This window comes from Cynocephalus volans, chromosome 12 (assembly GCF_027409185.1).
Source record: "Cynocephalus volans isolate mCynVol1 chromosome 12, mCynVol1.pri, whole genome shotgun sequence".
NCBI classification, from domain to species: Eukaryota; Metazoa; Chordata; class Mammalia; order Dermoptera; family Cynocephalidae; genus Cynocephalus; species Cynocephalus volans.
In genome coordinates, this window is record NC_084471.1 from 36,570,459 (window position 1) to 36,583,161 (window position 12,703).

Here is a 12,703-nt window from a genome sequence, read left to right on the forward strand (position 1 = left end):
TAATTCTGTGAAATGAGATGTCTGAGTGCTTCATTACATGAAGCTTCTCTGACTTCAGTAATACTTCCATACCATCCACAATCATTCAGATGAAAACTGAAAATCAGTTACCAAAGTGAAATTAGCAGACTTTCCATCTCAGGGGAAGATGAAAGGATTTGTGGGTTAAGAAATAAGGGGAGGTAAATTAGAATGCAATGTTCTACAGCAAACTCTCACAAGGATGTGGAGCAATAGGAATTCACACTCATTGCTGGTGAAAATGCAAAAATTCAGCCACTTTGGAAAACAGTTCAGGAGTTGCTTATAAAACTAAACATACTCGTAGACCATGTGGTCTAGCAATTACGCTCCTTGTTTTTACCCAAAGGAGTTGAAAACTTATGTTCACACAAAAACCTGCACACAGATGTTTATAGCAGCTTTATTCATAATGGCCAAAACTCGGAAAGAATAAAGATACCCTTCACTAGGTGAATGGATGAATAAACTGTGGCACATCCAGACGGTGAAATATTATTCAGTGCTGAAAAGAAATGAGCCATAAAGCAATGAATAGACATGGAGAAAACTTAAACACATATCGCTAAGTGAAAGAAGCCAATCTGAAAAGACTACATACTGTATGATTCCAACAACAAGACATTCTGGAAAAGACAAGACTATGGGGACAATAAAAAGATCAATGCCAGGATTTGGGGTGAAGGGAGGGCTGAATAGGCTGAGCACAGATCTTTAGTGAAATGAATATACTCTGTATGATACTATAATGATGGATACATGTCATTATGTATTTATCCAAACCAATATAATGTACAACACCAAGAGTGAATTTCAGTGTAAACAATGGACTTTGGGTGATGATGTGTCGATATAGGTTCAACATTTGTAAGAAATGTTCCACTCTGGTGGGCTTATGTTGATAAGAGGGGAGGCTATGCATGTTGGGAGTGGGCAGGGAATATATGAGAACTCTCTCTACCTTCCTCTTAATTTTGATATGCACCTAAAACTTCTCTAACAAAATAAAGTACCAAAAAATTTCACTGTTCTCTCCGTGTTCTCCACAGCATATTTATACTTGTGAGCACTAATACAGGGAAACATAATAAAATTTTGCTGATTTTAGGATTTCTGTGATTTCCACATATAACTTTTAAAAATCATGTAAGAAAGACTAAAAAGCTTAATACCACTTCAGTTCTCTCTATTTCTGTTTCTTTGAGTTAATACTAAATTTTTCATTTAACCTTGAACTTAATACAAAGAAAATCTGTTGAAATAAAACACAGATTATTAGGTGGAAAATAAGTCTCTAAAAATAACTAATAGCAAAGTGTTTCCCAGAAATGATTAGGTTTCCAAATCAGCTTATTAAAATGTAGCTTATAAGAATAAAAATAGCAAGCTTTGCTCTCAGAAATTCTGATTTACTAAATCCGCAAGAGAGTTATAGAATCTGTAGTTTTACTCAGAAGAAACCAGCCTTCACTTGAGAAACTCTGGTCTAGAATATGTATCCCACAGTAACAGCAAGTTTCTCTTGAGTTCTCTGCTTCAACTTGGAACTTATGCTGTCCATTCCCAAGTAAGCTCAACCTGGTACGATAGTTGATTGTTTGGAACAGACCAGTTTTGTTGGCCTCAGCCGGCATTCTTCAGAGAAGAACCTACATGAGAGAATAAACAGACTTTGTTTCCAATCCTACATGTGTAATAAATCAGCTGTGTGGCCCTAAAACATGCCCCTTTACTTCCCCACAATTTCTCATGTCTAAGAGTGAACTTAAATATATTGTGTAGGAGTGGTCACAGAATTCCCTACTCTCCAGACAACCAAAGTGGACATGGCAATTATAGCACACACATCTGCTCTTCACCCTGAGGAGAAGCTCTTTCAGAGGGAACTGTCCATTTGAGGCTTTACAATGCAGGATCAGCCAAAGGACAGCGAAAGCAGAACATGAAAGGTAAAGAAAAAGGGATATTGCAGAAGAGGTTGTAGGCTCCTGTGGAGAGAACCAGTCTTTCCTGTACACAGTTTTACCCACAGTGCCTAACCCAATACCTAGCCTATAACATAAGCTTAGGAAATATTTGTTGACTGAATAAATAAGGGAGGCTAATCAGCTTAATATTTATGTAGCTGCTATGAACCATTTCAAAATAAGAGATTATTTCCTGCAGATTAACATTTGATACCAAGAAGGAGTAATTAAAATCTTGTTAATAAATTTACTATGGGGGAATGGAAAAGTCTGAGCGCCTCATTGTAACATTGTCACCCGGTGAAGGAAATAATGATGAAAGATGGGCAGGGGAAGGTAACTTAGAAAAACTTCCTTCTTTGCAATTTTGTCCAGGATTAATTCTGACTTCCCCAAATAATTATAGCATAGAGATAGATTTGGAATTAAGTTTGTTTCATAAAATCTAATTTATCATTTTAGTCAATTAGGAAGTTAATATTTATTAAACACTAAATGCCAGATTTTCAGAAGAGGCCTTCTTTTTTCCATTTTCAACTAAAAACTCAAATTACTATCCAGTTGATAAATGAACATTCACTTTTAAGTTCTTTAGCCTGGCCAGTGTCTACATTTGGGCAAGATGTGCCCTGTACAAGAGTGTCCAGAAGAGAGGGCCGGCGGAACACGAAGTCCTGACCATGTTCTGTTGCCCAAGCTGTACACCTGGTCACAGGGTTGTAGCCACTGGGGGGAAGTGACACCTCTTCGGTCACTTCCATTTTCTGTGATTTGGTTTCTGAGAAGAATTTATTTGCAATGCACATCAATAGGAGATATAAGGCAAGTACAGCATTTTTTAAAATAATGCATTTTTAAAAGCCGAGATTTTGAAAGAGACGTGCCTCATAAGACTAATTGTTGTATCTCACAAATAGCAAAGATATTTATTTGTAAAGGGTCAACAGTATAATTTTTATGTTATTTTTGTAAAGCAAAACTACTAACACTTTGGGGAAGAAGATAGCTTTTCTTTTAAAAATTTTTGTTTTGAGCATTAAATAAAAGGCTGAATTATATTTTCATGAGCAAGTAAGTGGGAATAAATAGTAACTGCCCTTTTCAGTTGTTAAAAAAAGTAAATAATTTCCATATTTGCTATAGTAAATGTATAAAAGTGTGAAATAAAATTAGAATTTTGTTGACATTTCAGTGTGAGATTAAAGATTATTTTTTGCACAGAAAACATATAAGTTTTTTGATGAGAGAAAGAACAAAAGTAATATTTATGTGTAATAAAATACATTTGAAAAGTAATGTTCTAAAGCCTTAAAATACTCTTTCTTCACTCGATTACTGATATTTATAATGTGATAAAAATTAGAATGTATTGAAATGTTTAATTATTGGTAATTTACATAACTAGCAACTTAATACAAAATAATTGGAAACTGAATTGTTCAGGGATATAGTGTTCATTTTCTTCATTCATCAAAAGAATTTAGTTAAATATTTTTTAGCTCTTATTCCTATAAAATTTTAATTATGGAATGTCACCATCTAAAACTCAAGTATGTTGCCAATGGTGTGGTCTTACTAAAATACACAGGAGTACAGTGACAAGGTCATGGGCTTTGGAGTTGAGTACACTTGAGTTTGAATTGCAGTTCTTCTACACTCCCAGTTTGATGTAAATATTATTTTAAAGTTATTGTAAATAATATTTATAATAAGACAATATATAAATAAAATTCCAGAAACATAATAGGACTTCTAATTTTGTAAATTATGTTGCAGATGTTGTTATCACTTCTGAAGTGGATGTTTGAAACAGGTATTTCATACAATATAACAATTCCCAACATAATTTGGATGAAAATCTATGCTTGATTTGAAGCATTCCAGCTCAAGAGGGCTGAGTGCTATAGCAGCAGGCACCCAGATTTAAATCCAAGCTTCACATAGCTGAAATTATACATGCAGTGAGATCTCAAAAAACACCAATTTAAAGAGCAATGTTCCTGACTTGAAATCTTAAAATAACCTTAGAATCTTTTGTTTCTTTCCTCCTACGTTCAACTTGCAGTTTATGTTAGTTGTTCTTTTTTATGTTTCTCATATCCATTTCTTTCATTCCAATTATTACCAATTTCACTCAAGCATTTTTGTTTGTTTCTCACAAGGGATCTAAGAGATTAAAAACAAGAGTCCTTTCAGGCTTCCACCATTAGTGAGGGTGAGCTCTAACATCTCAGGCTCAGGCCCTGTGTCACTTTCCTTAAAACCAGGGATCTATTATAGATGGCTGAGCTCACACCAAGCCTTCTAAAATTTATTCTCTTAAATAGGACCTAAGAATTCATGAAAACTATGCCTAAGACCTGTACTTATAAGAGAGAGTCCTTCTACTGCTAATTCATTCATTCATGAAAGGAAACCTTATTGACACTTACCAATCATAATATTTAACCTTAGAGATACAGCATGAATAAGACAATATCTCTGTACTCAAAAAGCTTACACATTCTAGTGTGGGTGATAGACTGTGAAGAACTAAACAAATAAATGACTGTATAATTTTAAGTAACGCTATGTCCCACAAGCATGCCCACCAACCAACGACCATCAGGAGCACACTGACGCGAAGTTGGTTATGTTGGTATGGGTTGCCAGAAGGGTGATCTCATCCTGTGCAGAACGATGGAACATCTCACTAAGAGGAAATAAGTAGGCACCTTTTAAACATTTGGGCTCTTTTAGGTGATTTGGAGAATATTCAAGGAAGTGTGGTTTTGCTCTGGTTTTGGAATTTTCAGAAAATGAGGACAGTTCTATGACTGGGTATCATGGTAGTTTCTACCCAGGAGGTGGAAAGAATGGAGCAGAGTTAAAGCTGTTGTGGATACAGAAGCAGTCACTCAAATTAGGGGGGAAAAACGGATATTTGATTGTTTTTGTGATTTTCAGTGTTCTTGTTTTTGTTTTTGCTCAGGCATAAATAAAGAGTAGTCCCAGTTATATCTTTTACCATCATGGTTAGAGTGACTCTCACTGAAATTTCAGTTCTATGAAATTGTTTGTTTAAAAGGAGAATACCATGGCCTAGTTGTGGGTGCCAGGCCAAATGTCACCTAATAGTTGTCAGTGGCTTCTTCTTTTCTTTTTCAAATGAGAATGAAAAATAAAGCAAGTTAAATGAACAGATATTGATTCGGGAATGTAGGTTATTTAAGATGGGTGTTAAGAAAAGCTCTTCTGTACATAAATCATTTGAGCAGAAATCTAAATGATGTGAGGAAATAAACCATGAGAAAGCATGGGAAAAGAATGTAATGGTTAAGATGATGGTTGAGATGTTGTCTCGAGGAGGCTGAGAGAACAGATTTTAAATAAGTACAACTTCATCTCTCTTTCAAGTAACAGTCTGGTCTGTCCAGGCTGGTAAGGCAGCTTTTCTTCACAAGGTTGTGAAATGACTCAAGCTCTATCAGTCAATGCCATCCTCAAAAGAATGGTATTTGTTTGGGTAGTTTAAATAAATCCACATGCAAGACAAAAATGAGAAAAAAGTTTAAGGAATAAGGTCTCCCTTTTAATTTATAAAAGACCCACAAGAAGTACAGGTCTTTTTCTCTCAATATCCCATTGGATACAACTTAGCGATTCCTAGTGAAGAGGGATGCTGGAAATGTAGTCATTAACTGGGTGTCCTGAATGCTTATCAAAAAGGGATTTCTGCCAGAAGAGCACTCTCCAAAAAATGGATTTCAGCAACTGTAAAGGTCCAAAGAAGAAACAAACTAGATATGATAAAGGAATAACAAGAAGACCAGTGCGACTGGATAAGAATGATTGAAATTAGAGTAGACAAATGCCAGAGCACTTAGGGTCTTCTAGAACAGAATCTGGATTTAATTCAAAGTGCAAATGGAGCTAAAAATTAATATATAAATTCACACACACACACACACACACAAACCGGGGGGTGGGGGGAAGAAGATATAACAACCACAATTATTTGAAGTTGATACGACAAGCAAACAGAAAGGACATTGTTGGGGGGCAGGGGGGGAGGGAGAAGGGAGGGAGGTTTTGGTGATGGGGAGCAATAATCAGCCACAATGTATATCGACAAAATAAAATTTAAAAAAAAATATATATATATATATATATTCTTCCCAATTTGTAAAAAAAAAAAAAAAAAAAAAAAAAACAAAGTGCAAATGGAAAGGCATTGTGGGATTTTTTAGAAAATAAACTTTATTTTTTACAGCAATTTCAGGTTCATAGCAAATTCAAGAGGGAGGTAAAGAGATTTCCCGTATACTCTTTCCAACACATGCATAGCCCCCCATTATCAGCATCCCCCACTGGAGTGATACATTTCTTACAGTTAATAAACCTACATTGACACATCATCACCTGAAGTACACAGTTTACACTAGGGTTCACTCTAGGTGTTGTACATTGTATGGGTTTGGACAATATATAATAACATGTATCCATCATTATAGTATCATACAGGGTATATTGATTGCACAAAAAACCCTCTGTAGTCTGCCTAATTACTCCTCCCTTCCCCCTCATCTCTGACAACCACTGATCTTTTTATTGTTTCTATAGTTTTGCCTTTTCTAGAATGTTAAATAGTTGTATTTTATCAAATGCTTTTTTTTCATCTATTGATGTGACAATGTGATTTTTCTTCTTTAGCCTGTCAATATGGTGGATTAAAAAACTGATTTTCAAATGTTAAATTAGCCTTGCATACCTGATATAAATCTCACTTGGCTGTGATGTATAATTTTTATTCGTTATTAGATTTAATTTGCTAACATTTTGTTGAGGATTTTTGCATCTGTGTTCATGAAAAATATTGGTCTGTAGTTTTCTTGTAATTTTTTGTCTAGTTTTGGCCTTAGGGCAATGCTAGCCTCATTGAATAAGTTAAGTATTCACTCTTAAGTATCTTCTGAAAGAGATTGTAGACAATTGGTATAATTTCTTCCTTAGATTGGTAGAATTTGCAAGTGAACCCATCTGAGCCTGGTGCTTTCTGTTTTGAAAGTTATTAATTATTGATTCAATTTCTTTAGCAAATATATACCTATTGAGATTGTCTATCTATTTTTGTTTGGGTTTTGGCAGATTGTGTCTTACAAAGAATTGGTCTACTTCACCTAGATTATCAAATTTGTGAGCATAGTTACGGTATTTCTTTAATGCCCTTTTAATGTCTATGGATCTATAGTGATGTCTCCTTTTTCATTTCTGGCATTAGTAATTTGTGTTTTTTCTTTTTTTTTCAGTTAGACTAGCTAGAGGTTTATTAATTTTATTGATATTTTCAAAGAAACAACTTTTAGTTTTATTAATTTTTTCTATTGATTTTCTGTTTTCAATTTCATTATTTTTTGCTCTAATTTTTATTTCTTCTTTTTCTCTGCTTATTTCATATTTAATTTACTTTTTTTTTTTTCCCTAATTTCCTAAGGAGGAAGCTTAGATGATTTATTTTAGGTCTTTCTTTTTTTTTTTTTTTTTAATATATGCATCCAATGCTGTAAATTTCTCTGTAAGCAATGCTTTTGCTGTACGCCACAAATTTTGATATGCGATGTTTCCATTTTCCTTTAGTTAAAAATGTGTTTAAATTCTCTTGAGATTTCTTCTTTGACCATCTGTTATTTAGAAGTGTGTTGTTTAATCTTTGTGTTTAAAAATTTTCCATTTACCTTTCTGTTATCTATTTCTACTTTAATTACAGAGTAGTCTAAGATTTCTAGTTTAATTCCATTGAGGTCTATTTTTTTAAATTTGTTAAGGTATATTTTATGACCCAGAACATGGTGTATCTTGGTGAATGTTCCAGGTGAGTTTGAGAGGAATATATATTCTGCTTTTGTTGGATGAATTAATCTGTAGATGTCAATTACATTCAGTTGATAGATGGTGTCATTGAGTTCAGCTACGTCCTTACTGATATTCTTTTCTCCTGGATCTGTTCATTCCTGATGAAGGAGTGTTGAGTCTTCAAATGTAATAGTTGATTCATCTATTTATTCTTGCAGTTCTATCAGTTATTTCCTTGCATATTTTCGCACTCTGTTGTTAGGTCTGCATGCATTAAGAATTTGTATGTCTTCTAGAGAATTTATCACCTTATTATTATGCAATGCCTGTCTTTATCCCTAATAACTTGGCCTGATGTGAAGTCCACTCTGTATAAAATAACTATAGCCACTCTTGCTTTCTTTTCATTAACGTTAGCACTGTATATCTTTCTTTCTCCATTTACTTTTAGTCTCTGTGTGTCTTTATATTTAAAACAGGTTTCTTGTAGACATTACAGTTGGATCTTGATTTTTGATCCACTCTGACAATATCTGCCTTTTAATTGATGCATTTAAGCCATCAATGTTCAAAGTAGTTACTGATATAGATGGATTAATATCTTCCACATTTGTTACCGTTTTCTATTTTATCCCTGTTCTTTGCTGCTATTTTTATCTTCCACTCCTTTTCTGCCTTTTTTTTTTTTTTTTTGGTTTTAATTGAGCATTTTATATGATTGTATTTGCTCTCCTTTTTTAGCACATCAGTTGTACCTCTTTTTCTTTTTTATTTATTGGTTGCTCTGGAGTTTTTAATTTACATTTACAACTAATTCAAGTTCATTTTCAAATAACACCACACTGCTTCACAGGTAGTGTGAGTACCACATGATAACAAAACAGTTCTAATTTCTTCCTCTCACTCCCTGTACCATTGCTGTCATTCATTTTACTTACATATAAGCATGCATAGACATGCATATACATACACACACAATACATACATAATTAAGTGCACTGTTACTATTGTTATTTGACTAAAGTGTTATCTGATAGATTAACTAAGAATATGAAAAATAATAGCTTTCATTTTCTCTACACTTATTCCTTGTGCCATGCTATTCCTTTCTCATGTAGATTTTAGTTTCAGATCCGTATCATTTTCCTTTTGTTTAAAGAACTTCTTTTAACATTTCTTGCAAGGCAGGTGTACAGCAACAACTTTCCTTAATTTTTGTTCATCTGAGAAATTCTATTTCTCCTTCACTTATGAAGGATAATTTTGCAGAGTACAGAACACTAGGTTAGTGGGAATTTTTTTTCTCAACACCAAATATTTTACTTCACTCTCTTCTTGCTTACATGATTTCTGAGGAGAAGTCAGATGCAATTCTCATTTTGCTCTTCTAAAGGTAAGGTGTTTTTTTTCTCTTCCTTTGGCTTTTTTTCCCCCAGAATTCTTTCTTTATCTTTGATTTCCTGTAGTTTGAAAATGATATGTTTAGGTGTATTTTGAGTGCATTTATTCTGCTTGAGATTTTCTGAGTTTCCTGAATCTATGGCTTGATGTCTTATAATAATAATATAAGAAAATGTTTAGTCATTATGGTTTAAAATATTTCTTCTGTTATTTTCTTTCTTTTCATTTTGGTATTTTCATTATGCATATGTTAAATCTTTTGTAGTTGTCTCACTGTTCTGGGATATTCATTTTTTGGTTTGTTTTTGTTCTCTTTGCTTTTTAGTTTTGTAGGTTTCTATTGATACATATTCAATCTCAGAAATTCTTTTCTCAGCAGTATCCAGGCTACTAATTAGCCCATCAAAGGCATTCTTTATTTCTGTTACAGTGTTTTTTTTTTAATCTGTACTATTTCATTTTGATTTTTAGACCTTTTATCTCTCAGCTTACACTGCATGCTACCTACTTTATCCATTAGAACCCTTAGCATATTAATCGTAGCTATTTTAAATTCCTAGTCTGTTAATTCCAACATCCCTAGCATATCTAAGTTGAATTCTGATACTTGCTTTGTCTCTTTAACCTGCCTTTTTTGTTTTGTTTTGTTTTTGACTTTTAGTATGCCTTGTAATGTTATTCTTGAAAGCTTGACATAATGTATTAGATAAAAAACAAACAAACAAGCAAACAAAAAATACTGCCTTAAGTAGGCCTTTAGCAACGTGGTGATAAGATGTGTGAGGAGTAAGGGAAGAAGCATTCTATAGCCCTTTGATTAGGTCTCAGTCTTCCAGTGATCTTGTACCTCTGGATTGTAAATTTCACATGCTTCTCAGTTCACCCCCTTCCCTACCTCCTTAGGCTCGGCAGGAGGTATTTCCCTTCCCCAAAGTCAATTAGGCTGAGATAAAATCTTAGCAGGTTAAGCTGTTGTTAAGTAGTTTCTCCTGAGGACAGATTTGTTAGGAATAACAGAATGCTCTGGTAAATTTAAAAAATGGTTTCTTTTCTCCCTACACCTGCCAGAGGCTCAAGAGGATTTTTGTCTAATATTCAGTGTGAAAAACAAGTTTAACTCCTGCAGGCAAAGCTCACAAAAGCATGGAAGCTTCCGATAACTGGAATCCCCCTGGAATGTTTATCTGCAAGACTTATCCACACTGAGCCTCCAAAAAATTTTTAATTACAGTTCAGTTTTCCTACTCTGGCACTAGTTCCCACAGAGATCACTACTCATGGGTTTCTGCCCCATTAAGTTAGGATTCTCTGTATTCACCTATCTATTTCTCCAAATTCATGAATAGCAGTTTGCCCTATTTTTCTGCTTTTATGAATCCATAAAGACTCATTGATTTTTCAGTTTGTTCAACTTTTTACATGCTGTTGGGATGGAATGGCAACTTCCAAGCTTCTTATATGCTGGATCAGAAACCAGAAATCCATTGTGAAATTTTGAGAAGGGATGTGTGGCATGATCTAATTAATGGTTTTAAAACAAAGTATTATGCTGTGTGGATGTAGATGGACAGAAATGATAGCAGGGAAAGAGGCTAGAAAGAAATTACTGTAGTTCCAGGGAGAGGAGATTGCCACTTAGGGGAGTAAGAGTGGATATGGCAAGAAGTAGATAGATTTGAAATGTGTTTTGAAGGCAAAGTGAACAAAGTTTCTTAATGGATTAAACAGAAGGTGTGTATTAAAGAGAGGAGTAATTTTTAACTAGAGTTTTTAGATGAAACTAGAGTTTTCATCTGAGCAGGGGTTCAGACCATTTACTGATATGGGAAAGAAAATAAGTGACTCAGAAGAGAAAAGACAGTTCCTCCACTGAAATGAAAAGAGAGAAAGAGAATGGGGGATAGATGCAGGATGCTACAGGTTGTTACACTGTATGGTGGAGGGGGAAGAATGATATATTTTCTTATTATTTTTAATTTTTAGTGAAACAATTATATAAATGAAAGTGAGGAGAATAAAGGGTGTTATAGTTCAAAGAATAAGAGAAGATGTGAAACAATCATCAGTGAGAATCAGAAGTAAAATTTATTAGGAAAATTTAATAGAAATTTTGGACAACACTGAAGGCACAGTTGAGATTTGTGATCAAGAATTTTAAGTGTGGCTTAGTTTGCTCTTCATTTTCTAGTTTTTTAAGGTGCAAAGGTGGTTGTTGATTTGAGATCTTTCTTTTTTTTTTTTTTTTTTTTTTTTGTCTTTTTCGTGACCGGCACTCAGCCAGTGAGTGCACCGGCCATTCCCATATAGGATCCGAACCCGCGGCGGGAGCGTCGCTGCGCTCCCAGCGCCGCACTCTCCCGAGTGCGCCGCGGGCTCGGCCTGAGATCTTTCTTTTTTATTAATGTACGCATTTACATCAAATAAATTTCCCTTTAAGCAAAAAAAAAATTTTTTTTTTTAATATTTTTTCAGTCTTCTTTTTGGATGTATATCTGGAGTTTAAACATACCTAGTTGTTTTTAGTGTTTCATCCTGATTTTTCCTTTCACATGATACCTTGAAATTTTGTCTTAAATACTCTTTAAAATTACGATTTTAGTAACTGCAGTGTAGTACGTTTTATGGAGGTCTGTATATTATTTAGCCATTCTCAAATTTTTGGACATTGTTTATTCCCAGTTTTTTACCTTTATATAACTGCCTTCCACATTTAAAAAGTTATTTTTCTTTTATTATTGGCTTATGGTTTCAAGAAGTGTAGGATAATTGGTTGAAAGCATATGAACATTTTAAAGACTTTTATTTATGAATCCAATCTGTTCCTCAAAAGGTTTTACCAATTTCTACTTGTACTAGAAGATTTTGACATTGTTTCTGTCATAGCACCAGTATTATACAGTATCATACTTTTTCAGTTTGATAAATGAAAAATGACATTTTTCTGTTTTAATTTCCTTTTCTATGAACATTTTAGAATGTATTTATTAGCCACTTGTGTTTCTTTTGGGTGTGTGACTTGTCTGCTCACATCCTCTACCAAATTTCTAAGATTTTTTCGAATTCATTTTTAAGAGTTCTTTACACTTTAAGGATGTTAATCTTTGTTTGTTAAATTTGTTTCTTATCACTTGACTTTAAATTCTGTTTGTGATGTTTTCCTTGTTTCTATGTTGAGAAGATAATTTTCTATCTAAACATTAAGTAAATGTTCAGAAAATAATAATTATAGGTGTGACTCTTCAGTAAGAGTAGGTGCTTTTCTCCAGCTATGTTAAGCTTCCCAGGTGGGGTCAGAATCATGGGAAACTTGAGCTCAACTAGTAATGTTTTGACAGGCTTATATGAGATAGGACAGGGAATTAAGGGTAACAAGGCAGTAATTTTACTTATCAACCATAAAATATAAAGCCAAGCAGAGAGAAAAATGAAAACATGATTAAAAGGTGAAGAGTGAAAATAGTTGGGGACAATGGATTAGACAA